This window comes from Loxodonta africana, chromosome 4 (assembly GCF_030014295.1).
Source record: "Loxodonta africana isolate mLoxAfr1 chromosome 4, mLoxAfr1.hap2, whole genome shotgun sequence".
Lineage (NCBI taxonomy): Eukaryota > Metazoa > Chordata > Mammalia > Proboscidea > Elephantidae > Loxodonta > Loxodonta africana.
This window is the reverse complement of record NC_087345.1, coordinates 11445712-11456456: the sequence shown is the minus strand read 5'-3', so window position 1 is coordinate 11456456 and position 10745 is coordinate 11445712.

The following is a 10745-nucleotide window of genomic DNA, read 5'->3' as shown; positions in this document are numbered from 1 at the left end:
CACTCTATGACTCATCACCTCCTGTCTAATCCATTTGCTCTAGTTGGCGTTTAAGAAATCCCTTAATGGCTTTTGCTCAGGCCTTGGACTTTGCCAATGGCCTTCTCCCACCCTTAAGTCCCAGCTCACGGAACACCGGCTTCAGGAAACCTTCCCAGATCCCTCTATTCTTAACTATTTAAGCATCACGTTGACTGTGGAGTCGGTTCTAGGGTTGACGTCTCAGCTCCACTACTTTGGGGGATCCACTTCAACTCTCTGAGGCTTTGGGTCTGCATCTGTAAAATAGAAAGAAAGAAACCACCTACTTTGCAGAGTTACTTTGCAGATGAACAGAAATAATAAATGTAAAAGAGCCCACACAACCTGGCACATAGTAGGCACCGCCCCAACGGAGACCTAGATGCAATTGACAATGTTATTGATTAAATAGTTATTGCATGTGTCAAAAGCCTTAAACTGTGCAGATCTTTGGGCCAGAAATTCCACTTTTAGAAATCTGTCCTGAGAACATAAAGATAAGCACAAACATTTTGCCCTAGAGATGCTCATGGTAGCATCGTTCAGAGCAAGGACAAATAGAAAAAAGGAAAAAAATAGGGAATTGGTTAAATGAACTGTGGTCCATCTAAAAGATGAAATGCCATGAAGCCACGAAAATCTAAGCACTGTATAATATATAACATAGAAAAAGCATGATCTCATTTTTGTAATGGAAAAATAGCCCGTCCATCTGTGGGTATAGATTTTATGGTGACTTTCATAGTTTTGGGGTTTTTTTTTCACCTTTGCTTTTCTGTTTTCCAACTTTCGCATTACGCATGTGACCTCCTCATGATTATCACAGTAAAAAATTATTATTATTTTAAAAAACAGCAGTTCGTCTTTCAGCTGTGGATATTCCTGGGTGGGCATTCTTGCTGCTTCCACCAGCCTCACCCTGAAACCTGTGATCAACTGTGGCAGCTTTGGACACACAGAGACACACTCATCCTCACACCTGTGAGTGGCACCACTGAACACAATTCTTTTTTGTTATTTATTAACTTTTATTGAGCTTCAAGTGAATGTTTACAAGTCAAGTCAGGCTGTCACATATAAGTTTAGATACATCTTACTCCGTACTCCCACTTGCTCTCCCCCTAATGAGTCAGCCCTTCCAGTCTCTCCTTTCGTGACAATTTTTTGCCAGCTTCCAACTCTCTCTATCCTCCCATCCCCCCTACAGACAGGAGATGCCAACACAGTCTCAAGTGTCCACCTGATATAATTAGCTCACTCTTCATCAGCATCTCTCTCCTACCCACTGTCCAGTTCCTTTCATGTCTGATGAGTTGTCTTCGGGGATGGTTCCTGTCCTGGGCCAACAGAAGTTTTGGGGACCATGAACGCCGGGATTCCTCTAGTCTCAGTCAGACCATTAAGTATGGTCTTTTTATGAGAATTTGGGGTCTGCATCCCACTGATCTCCTGCTCCCTCAGGGGTTCTCTGTTGTGCTCCCTGTCAGGGCCGTCATCGATTGTGGCCGGGCACCACCTAGTTCTTCTGGTCTCAGGATGATGTAGGTCTCTGGTTCATGTGGCCCTTTCTGCCTCTTGGGCTCTTAGTTGTCGTGTGACCTTGGTGTTCTTCATTCTCCTTTGCTCCAGGTGGGTTGAGACCAATTGATGCATCTTAGATGGCCGCTTGTTAGCATTTAAGACCCCAGACGCCACATTTCAAAGTGGGATGCAGAATGTTTTCATAATAGAATTATTTTGCCAATTGACTTAGAAGTCCCCTTAAACCATGGTCCCCAAACCCCCGCCCTTGCTCCGCTGACCTTTGAAGCATTCATTTTATCCCGGAAACTTCTTTGGTTTTGGTCCAGTCCAATTGAGCTGACCTTCCATGTATTGAATGTTGTCCTTCCCTTCACCTAAAGCAGTTCTTATCGACTAATTAATCAGTAAAAAACCCTCTCCCTCCCTCCCTCCCCCACCTCGTAAACACAAAAGTATGTGTTCTTCTCAGTTTATACTATTTCTCAAGATCTTATAATAGTGGTCTTATACAATATTTGTCCTTTTGCCTCTGACTAATTTCACTCAGCATAATGCCTTCCAGCTTCCTCCATGTTATGAAATGTTGCACAGATTCGTCACTGTTCTTTATCGATGCATAGTATTCCATTGTGTGAATATACCACAATTTATTTACCCATTCATCCGATGATGGACACCTTGGTTGCTTCCAGCTTTTTGCTAATTTAAACAGAGCTGCAATAAACATGGGTGTGCATATATCTGTTTGTGTGAAGGCTCTTATTTCTCTAGGGTATATTCCGAGGAGTGGGATTTCTGGGTTGTATGGTAGTTCTATTTCTAACTGTTTAAGATAACGCCAGATAGATTTCCAAAGTGGTTGTACCATTTCACATTTCCACCAGCAGTGTATAAGAGTTCCAATCTCTCTGCAGCCTCTCCAACATTTATTATTTTGTGTTTTTTGGATTAATGCCAGCCTTGTTGGAGTGAGATGGAATCTCATCGTAGTTTTAATTTGCATTTCTCTAATGGCTAATGATCGAGAGCATTTTCTCATGTATCTGTTAGCTGTCTGAATATCTTCTTTAGTGAAGTGTGTGTTCATATCCTTTGCCCACTTCTTGATTGGGTTGTTTGTCTTTTTGTGGTTGAGTTTTGACAGAATCATATAGATTTTAGAGATCAGGCGCTGGTCGGAGATGTCATAGCTGAAAATTCTTTCCCAGTCTGTAGGTGGTCTTTTTACTCTTTTGGTGAACTCTTTAGATGAGCATACGTGTTTGATTTTTAGGAGCTCTCAGTTATCTGGTTTCTCTTCGTCATTTTTGGTAATGTTTTGTATTCTGTTTATGCCTTGAACACAATTCTTTTGACAGGCACATTTGTTTTTCTGTCTTGATAATTGTAATGTCCTAGGGTGATCCCTGGAGTCAGACTCTGGAGAACTGTAGTGTGGTCCCAGCTAACTATATTTAGACAAGTCACCTTCCTTGTTGGATCTCAGTTTCTTTAGTTAAATTTTCAAAAGACACATTGCATTACGCAAATCTGCTGCAAAAGGCCTCTTTAAAGTGTTGAAAAGCAAAGATGTGACCTTGAAGACTAAGGTGTACCTGAGCCAAGCCATGATGTTTTCAATCGTCTCATATGCATGAGAAAGCTGGATGATGAATAAGGGAGACCGAAGAAAAATTGATGCCTTTGAATTGTGGTGTTGGTGAAGAATGTTGAATATACTGTGGACTGACAAAAGAACAAACAAATCTGTCTTGGCAGTACAGCCAGAGCACTCCTTGGAAGCAAGATGGCGAGACAACATCTCACATACTTTGGACATGTTATCAGGAGGAATCAGTCCCTGCAGAAGGACATCATGCTTGGTAGAGTAGAACCCATTGCCATTGAGTCTATTCGGATTCATAGCAACCTTATAGGACAGAGTAGAACTGCCCCACAGAGTTTCCAAAGAGCACCTGGTGGATTTGAACAGCTGACCTTTTGGTTAGCAGCCATAGTACTTAACCATTATACCACCAGGGTTTCCTGGTAGGGCAGAGGGTTAGCGAAAAAGAGGAAAACCCTCAACGAGATTGTTAACCAATTAGGATCCGTGCCCTGGAGCAGTCGAGCCAGTGAAATGTACTCCAAGTCAGAAGGAGTGAGAAAGTTTATTAAGGGGGTATATATATCACCGGAGACCTGACAGCAACACAGCCTGTCTCTATGGAGTCCCAAAGAGCAATATTACTTTAGAGCATATATAGGATTTTTACAAGCACTCAAAGTGTCTTTGTAGTCCGCAGATGGCATTCATTACAAGATAGTGACAAAAGACTCTCAGACTAAAAAGATACATGCTGGACATCTCTTTTTCAGGCTAAAGATATACATATCAGACACCTGGGCTCTGATTTTCCTGTGGGAGGTTGTAAGTCACAGGTGATTGGGACAGAACAAAACAAAGTTATTTGCATCAGATTAAAACAAAGAACAAAGTCATTAACATTAGGTCAAAAGAAAGTCATTAAGAAAGGTATGTGAAGGAGTAGGCAGGCAGAGGAAGGAGAAAAATTTATAGGTTCATCATGGCATTAGTTATGTCAAACTCTCAGTGGCTCATTTTGGTGAAAAGGAGCATGTTGGGGAGTATAACCGTCACAAAATTGATTGACACATTGCCTGCAACAATGGGTTCGAGCGTAGCAACGATTGTGAGGATGGTGCAGGACCAGGCAGTGTTGCATTCTGTTGTGCATAAGGTTGCTATGAGTCAGAACCGACTCAACAACACCTAACAACAATCCTCACCTCAAGGAGCCCTGGTGGTACAGCGGTTAAGCGTTCAGCTGCTAACTGAAAGGTTGGTGGTCCGAACCCTCCAGCTGCTCTGAGGAAGAAAGATGTGGCAGTCTGCTTCTGTAAAGATTAAAACAATTCTACTCTGTCCTACAGGGTCGCTTCGAGTCAGAATCGACTCAGTGGCAATAGCTTAATCCCTACCTCATAGGGCTGTGACAGGTGAGACAGCAATAACTGAGACTTACTGATCTAGTACATGCCAGCCACCATACGGGGCACTTGAGAACATACCTTCATTCACTCTCATAGCAACTCTGGGAGGTGTTGTTGCCTCCTCTTGCTGAGGAAAAAGGAAGGGATGTACCGCAAGACCACCAGAGGCGGGTACAGCTGAGATCAGATCAGGGCGCGGGGAAGGAGGCACTTGCCACAGGTGCAAAATTTACAGGGGAGCCAAAAAACTCAGTAATCAAGATAAATAAAGTTTTAATGCAGTATTTAAAAAAAATCTATGATGAGCAAAATGTCAAAATCTTAGGGTCCGTAACAGGAGCCATATTGGAGCCTGAGGCAAAGGAAAAATCTGGCCTGGCAACAATTTGGTTCATTCTGTCAAAAAATCTATTGTGCTAGACACTGTTCTGGGTTCAGGAGCATTGCAGGGAACAAAGGCCTTGCCCTTAAGGAGTTTTTGTATTTTCTGTTGAATGCAGACAGCAAATTGTTGTAGGGAAAACACATCCCAAAATTAAGTAAAGCAAAAAGAAAGTTTTATTCGGTATAGATTCAAAAAGGCAGAAGTGGGAACTTGGGCAAGCATGCTGCCAGAGCCATGTCTGCCTGAGTCCAAGAAAATATTACAGAATAAGCAAAAATGGGAAAACAGACAAGCATGCTGCTAGAGCCCTGTCTGCTCAAGTCCAAAGATTACAGAAGAATCCAAGAGTGGGAAAACGGACAAGCATGCTGCCACAGACAGCCATGTCTATTCAAGGCCAAAGAATATTACAGAATAGGCAAGAATGGGAAAACAGACAAGCATGCTGCCACAGCTGTGTCTGCCTGAGTCCAGAGAATGGTACATAGTCATCGGTACATATTAACATTACAAGTGGGCAAAACCATCGAAAGCTTCGCCTTTTCACAGATTGGCTAGAAACTGTGATCCTACATTTTGAATTGTCTTTCTTAACAATCACTGGTGCAGGCAGGTTTCAGTAAGGACAGTCAGAAGGGTCCTCACTGGTCCAGCAAATCTTCTATTCACTAAATGTTAATAGAAAAAAGATAACAGTGGAAAGTCTTTTATGTTCTGTTTGATTGGCTTTTGTGAAAGGTTCCCTAAAAGAAATTTTCCAAGATTATCCTAGCTATTGTCTTTATACCTCAGGACCCAGTTAATGTGTCCTTGTGAGCCCAGCTCCAGCTGGGTCACATTCACTGTGCTCAAGGACAGGGAGTAATGATTTCAATACTATTTCCTAAATCAAAACAAGCCCGGTTTTGCCTTCTTGGGATGACGAGTGACCAAACTCTATCACCTGCACTTACTGCTCCATCCAGACCTGGTCTCTGTGACAGATTGGCTAGAAACTGTGATCTTCCATTTTAAATTGTCTTAATGATCATTGGTGCAGGTTTCAGTAAGTGACAGTCAGGAGGGTGTTCATTGGTCCAACAAATTTTCTATTCACTACATGCTAATAGAAATGATAAGAGTGGAAAGTCTTTTGTGTTCTGGCTTATGTGAAAGGTTCCCTGAGAGATATTTTTCTCCAATAATTTCCAAGATTGTCCCACCTATTGTCTTTATCTCAGGGCTCAGTTGATATGTCCTTGTGAGTCCTTGTGAGCCCAGCCCCAGCTGGGTCACATTCTGCATGCTGAAGGACAGGGACTCATGACTCTAATATTATTTTCTAAATCAGCCACCAGGGCTCCAAGGAGAACTCAGAGGGAACTGGCTAAATGCAGATTTCTCAGCCCTAGGCCTGGCGTGGGATCCAGAGATTCTGGGATGGCGCCACTGGGAAAGACAAACAAAAATAAGCTCCCTTGTCCCAACAACAGCACACCCCAATGCCGTTAGACCTGTGGTTAACTTGTCTCCTTACAAACACCTTTCACAGTCTCCCTGAATTCTCACCACAACCCATTTCGTCCATGAGGTCACTGAAACCCAGAGCAGGGGCAGGACTTGCCCTGAGGCACAGACCCAGGGGGACCAAATGGCTCCTGTGGCCACCAGTATATTCCTTTAAGAGGGAGGTTCATCCCCAGCAACTGGTGCTCAGATGGGGCCCTGGGTAGGCCCTGGGGTGAGGGAGGAGCAGGGCTGGGGGATGGGAAGTCTGGCTCAGAGGGTGGCTTCTAATACACTGGAGAAAGCAAGCCGTGACTGAAGGTGGAGGGCCTGAGACCCCAGCCTGGAAGGAAGATCCTGGGCTCTTCTGGGTCAGGCAGAAGGTTGAGATTTGGAGGTTAGTGGTTTCCATGTTTGGTTTGGGTGGAGTAGCCCCTACCTTGGGCATTTCACTTACTTTTCCCAGTAACCCTCTGAGGTGAGTTCCCTTAAACTCAATTTCTAGTAGGTACTTGATACATTGGCTACCACAATGGACTCAAACATAGTAACCATTGTGAGGATGGCATAGGACTGGGCAGTGTTTTTTTCTGTCGTATGAGACTGAACAGCACCTAACAGCAACAACAAGGATACCAGAGAGATAAGTGACTTTTCCAGGGTCACATGGCACAGTCGGAATTCACACTCAGTCCTGTTCCTCCAAAGCCCATGTTTTCCCTGACTCCTGGCTGTTGGTAGAAGGCCCAGTGTCAACATGTTGGGTGAATACAGGGCCTGTGGACCTTCTTTCTCTACCTAGAGTGTGACTTTCTAGAGTAGGCCATCTCAGGCTGAAGGGGCAACATCTGTGTATTGGGGTATACAGTCAGACTGACAGGTCCTGGGGCTGACCCTCCCCAGCCAGGTTGACCTTGGCCAGGCCCCTCCCACTGTCTGAGCCTATTCTTCCTTTATGAAGGGGACAAACACTGGCAGCCTCACTGGGCTATCGGGAAGCTGGGGGTGGGGGAGGGATTTGCTTTAAGAGGCTTCAAGAAGAGCAGGCCAGGGCTGGCCACTGGTTTTAACCTCACCTTGGTTCAGGCGCTATGGAGGTCGGGGAGATTGTGGATAATGAGTGTTTTTTTGTCCACTTTTTAAAATGCCTGCCATGCTTACATTGCTTTCACAATAAACAAGTCCATTGAATTGAAAGCAACAAGCTGAGACATGGTATTTGTGGACTGTGGTGGCTGTTGCTGGGTTGGCTCAGGCTCCCTTGGGGCTCCCTCAAAGCCAGTGGGGACAGAGATGGCCTGGGCTGCAGCACTGCCTTGCTTAAGGGTGGGGGCAGGTAGCAGGTGTGGCCGAGGTGGCCGCCATCTGACATCTGGGTTTAGTGGTCTCTTGCCTTTGCCTGGCTGGTGCTCTTCAACCTTTGTTTTGAGAAGGCATGTTTCACAGGGCTGTTCCCCTCCTGGAGGGCAGGGACCCACTGTAACTTGATCAGAACTCAGCTCCCAGAACCTTGAGAACTTGGACAAGTCACATCTCAAGTCAGGGCTGGGAGAGGGAGAGGAGCAGCAGAGCTGGGAGAGAAGTCCCGCTGGGAGGGGCCTTAGACACCACCTGATCTGTAGTTTTCATTCCACAGATGAAGAAACTGAGGCCCAGAGAAGGGAAGGCATGACCAAGTTCTCACAGAGTCCAGGTCAGTCTGAATCCAGGTCCAGGGCTCTTTATGACCCACCCAGACCCTGCCCGTGGGAGGGCACCAGGAGGGAGGAGTCAGTCCCAGGGGTGGGGAGAGGTCAGGAAGGCTTCATAAAAGCAGTGCTGGCTCTGGGCCTTCAGCACTGAGTAAGGGGTTGTTCTGAGCGTCAGCGGGGAGAAGGGTCGAGGCTAAGCAAACAGTGAACAAAGACCTGGGGAGCCGGCCCACTGAGGCAGTAATAGGGACCCTCACTTACACCGAGGGTGTGGTGGTTGGAGAGGTCTGGGGCAAGCTTGAGAAGGGCCCTAATGAAGGTGAAGCGGAGGCGTTTAGATGTTACCCCGTGTGCCTTTGAGGGGCCAGCACGGGGGCCTGGATGGGGCTAGGTGACTTGGGGTACGGAGACTGGGAGACCGTCCCTGAGTTTTGCAGTGGCCTCTGTCCACAGCGCCACCTGGCGTCCACCTCCCTCACTGCAGCGTGACCTTGCCTGCCGCCTTCTAGCTGGGGAGACAGTTGGGACAGAGACCTCTACAGGAGACTCAGCGCACCTGAACTCCTAGTGGATCAGAACCAGTTTCAGGACCACGCTCTGCCCCTTCCAAAACAGCCCAGGCTCCGTGGTCAGGAATTGACCTTGAGTGTCTCTCAGGCCAGAGCCCCCATCTGGTCCAACTACCCAGACCAGCCTGGGCAGGTACCCTCCTACACCATCACCCCACTTCAAAGCAGGTCCTGCCTCCACACACAGCTCACTCCGACTTAACAGCTCCTTCAGGCTTTGGCAACTTTGTCTGCTAGAACGTTCTCTTCTCAGAGCTTTCTCTATCCCTTTTGTCCCCCCGTGGTTCTAGCTTGCTGGGACTGTTCAGATCTTCACTGCATGCTGAGAGGTACCAAACGGCATGTCTAGTGTGTGGGTCTTCAAATGCACAGAAATGTCTGGGAAGATGTTTGCCAAAATGTTAACAGCGGTTTCTTAATCAAAAAGCAAACCCGTTGCCGTCAAGTTGATTCCGACTCATGGCGACCCCATGTGATACAGCGTGGAATTGTGCTGTGATCTTTACAGACGCAGACTACCAGGCCTTACTTCCATGGTGCTGCTGGGTGGGTCCAAACGGCCAACCTTTATGTTAGCAGCCGATTGCAAACCGCTTGCACCATCCAGGGACCTCAGTGGTTTTAGGATGATAGAATTTTAGGTTTTTTTTTTATCTTTGTACTTTTATCAGTTGCTTAATTTGTCTGAATACATATTATCTTTATACTCATATAACTAAAGCCAACAACAATAACAAAACTATTTTCATTTTGGAAAAAAAAATTGAGAAATTTAAGTACACCCAAACCACAGCTGGAGCAGCCCAGTAGAAGCCCATGGAGGCAGAGTGAGGAGGGCTGGCAAGGGCTCCACAGTCCCACAGGCCTTGCCTTTGCCTGACCGACGCTCTTCAGCCTTGGTCTTGAGAAGTCAGCGTTCACGGGACTGCCCTGCTCCCTGTCCTCTAAGCTCCTGGAGGGCAGGGACCCGCTGTAACTTGGGGTGCTTCTTTACAGATGTGGGCACACAGCAGATGTAGGTACACCTCCCTGCTCCCTGATTTTCTGCTGCCACTCTTGGCACCACCCCTTCCCCCGTCCCGCAGTCCGTTCTCCACACAGCAGCAAATCGGATGTCACTCTCCTGCTAAAACCATAAACTGCTTTCCGTAACCTACAAGGCCAGATGTGGCCCCGTTGGCCTCCCCAGCCTCAATCAATGCCTTCTGCTAGTCTCTGCTCTGGCATCCGTTTGGTCTCTTTTCACCTGCTACCTCCTCTGCCTGGAGAGTTCTTCCCTCCCACCTCTCGTCATTTAGGTTAGGTCTCAGCTCACATATCACCTCCTCGGAGAAGCCTCCCAGACCTCCTAATATCCCCCCTCACACACTAACCTGCTGCCTGGTTTTACTTTTTCCCTAGCACTGTCACCCCCTGAAATGACCTAGCGTGTCTACCCTTTTGTCTCCCAGGCTCCCTGGAGTATAATCCCTGCCCAGGGAAGGGATCTTGTCAGTTTGTCCCCCACTGTCCCCCAAGCATGGAGCCCAGTGCTGCCTCATGAATGGTGGGCTCTCAGAGAAACCTTGGTGGGGTTGACCTTCCACGAGTTACAAGGTCTAAGGGTAAGACACCTGTTTTCTGCTACTTTCCCAGAAGCAGGGCTTATGTCCACAGCCCCGACACCCAGCAGAGGAGCGCCTGGCCTCTGGGTGGAGCTCGCTCATTGGAGGGCCCAGGCAGTGGCTGTTGAATGGCTTCTGCCCTCTGGGCCTGACATTTATAGAGCATTTAGCCTGTAAGTGCTTTACATTTGCCCCTCAGAACCATTCTGCGAGGTGGGCACCATTCCCCCACGCTACAGCTGAGGCAGACTGAAGCTGACTGGCCCACACGTGGCTCAGTTGGGATTTGAGCAGAGGCTGTGCTCTCACTGCAGGCCTGATTACTCCAAGACTCCTGCCTCCCAATCTGTCAGCTCCTAGGAAGCAGATGTCAGCCAAAGCCACCTGTCCTCTGTGCGGTGTCCTTTGGAAAGATGGAACCTCTTGTTTATTCTTTTATCGTAATTTAGATGGCTTACAGAGCAAATTAATT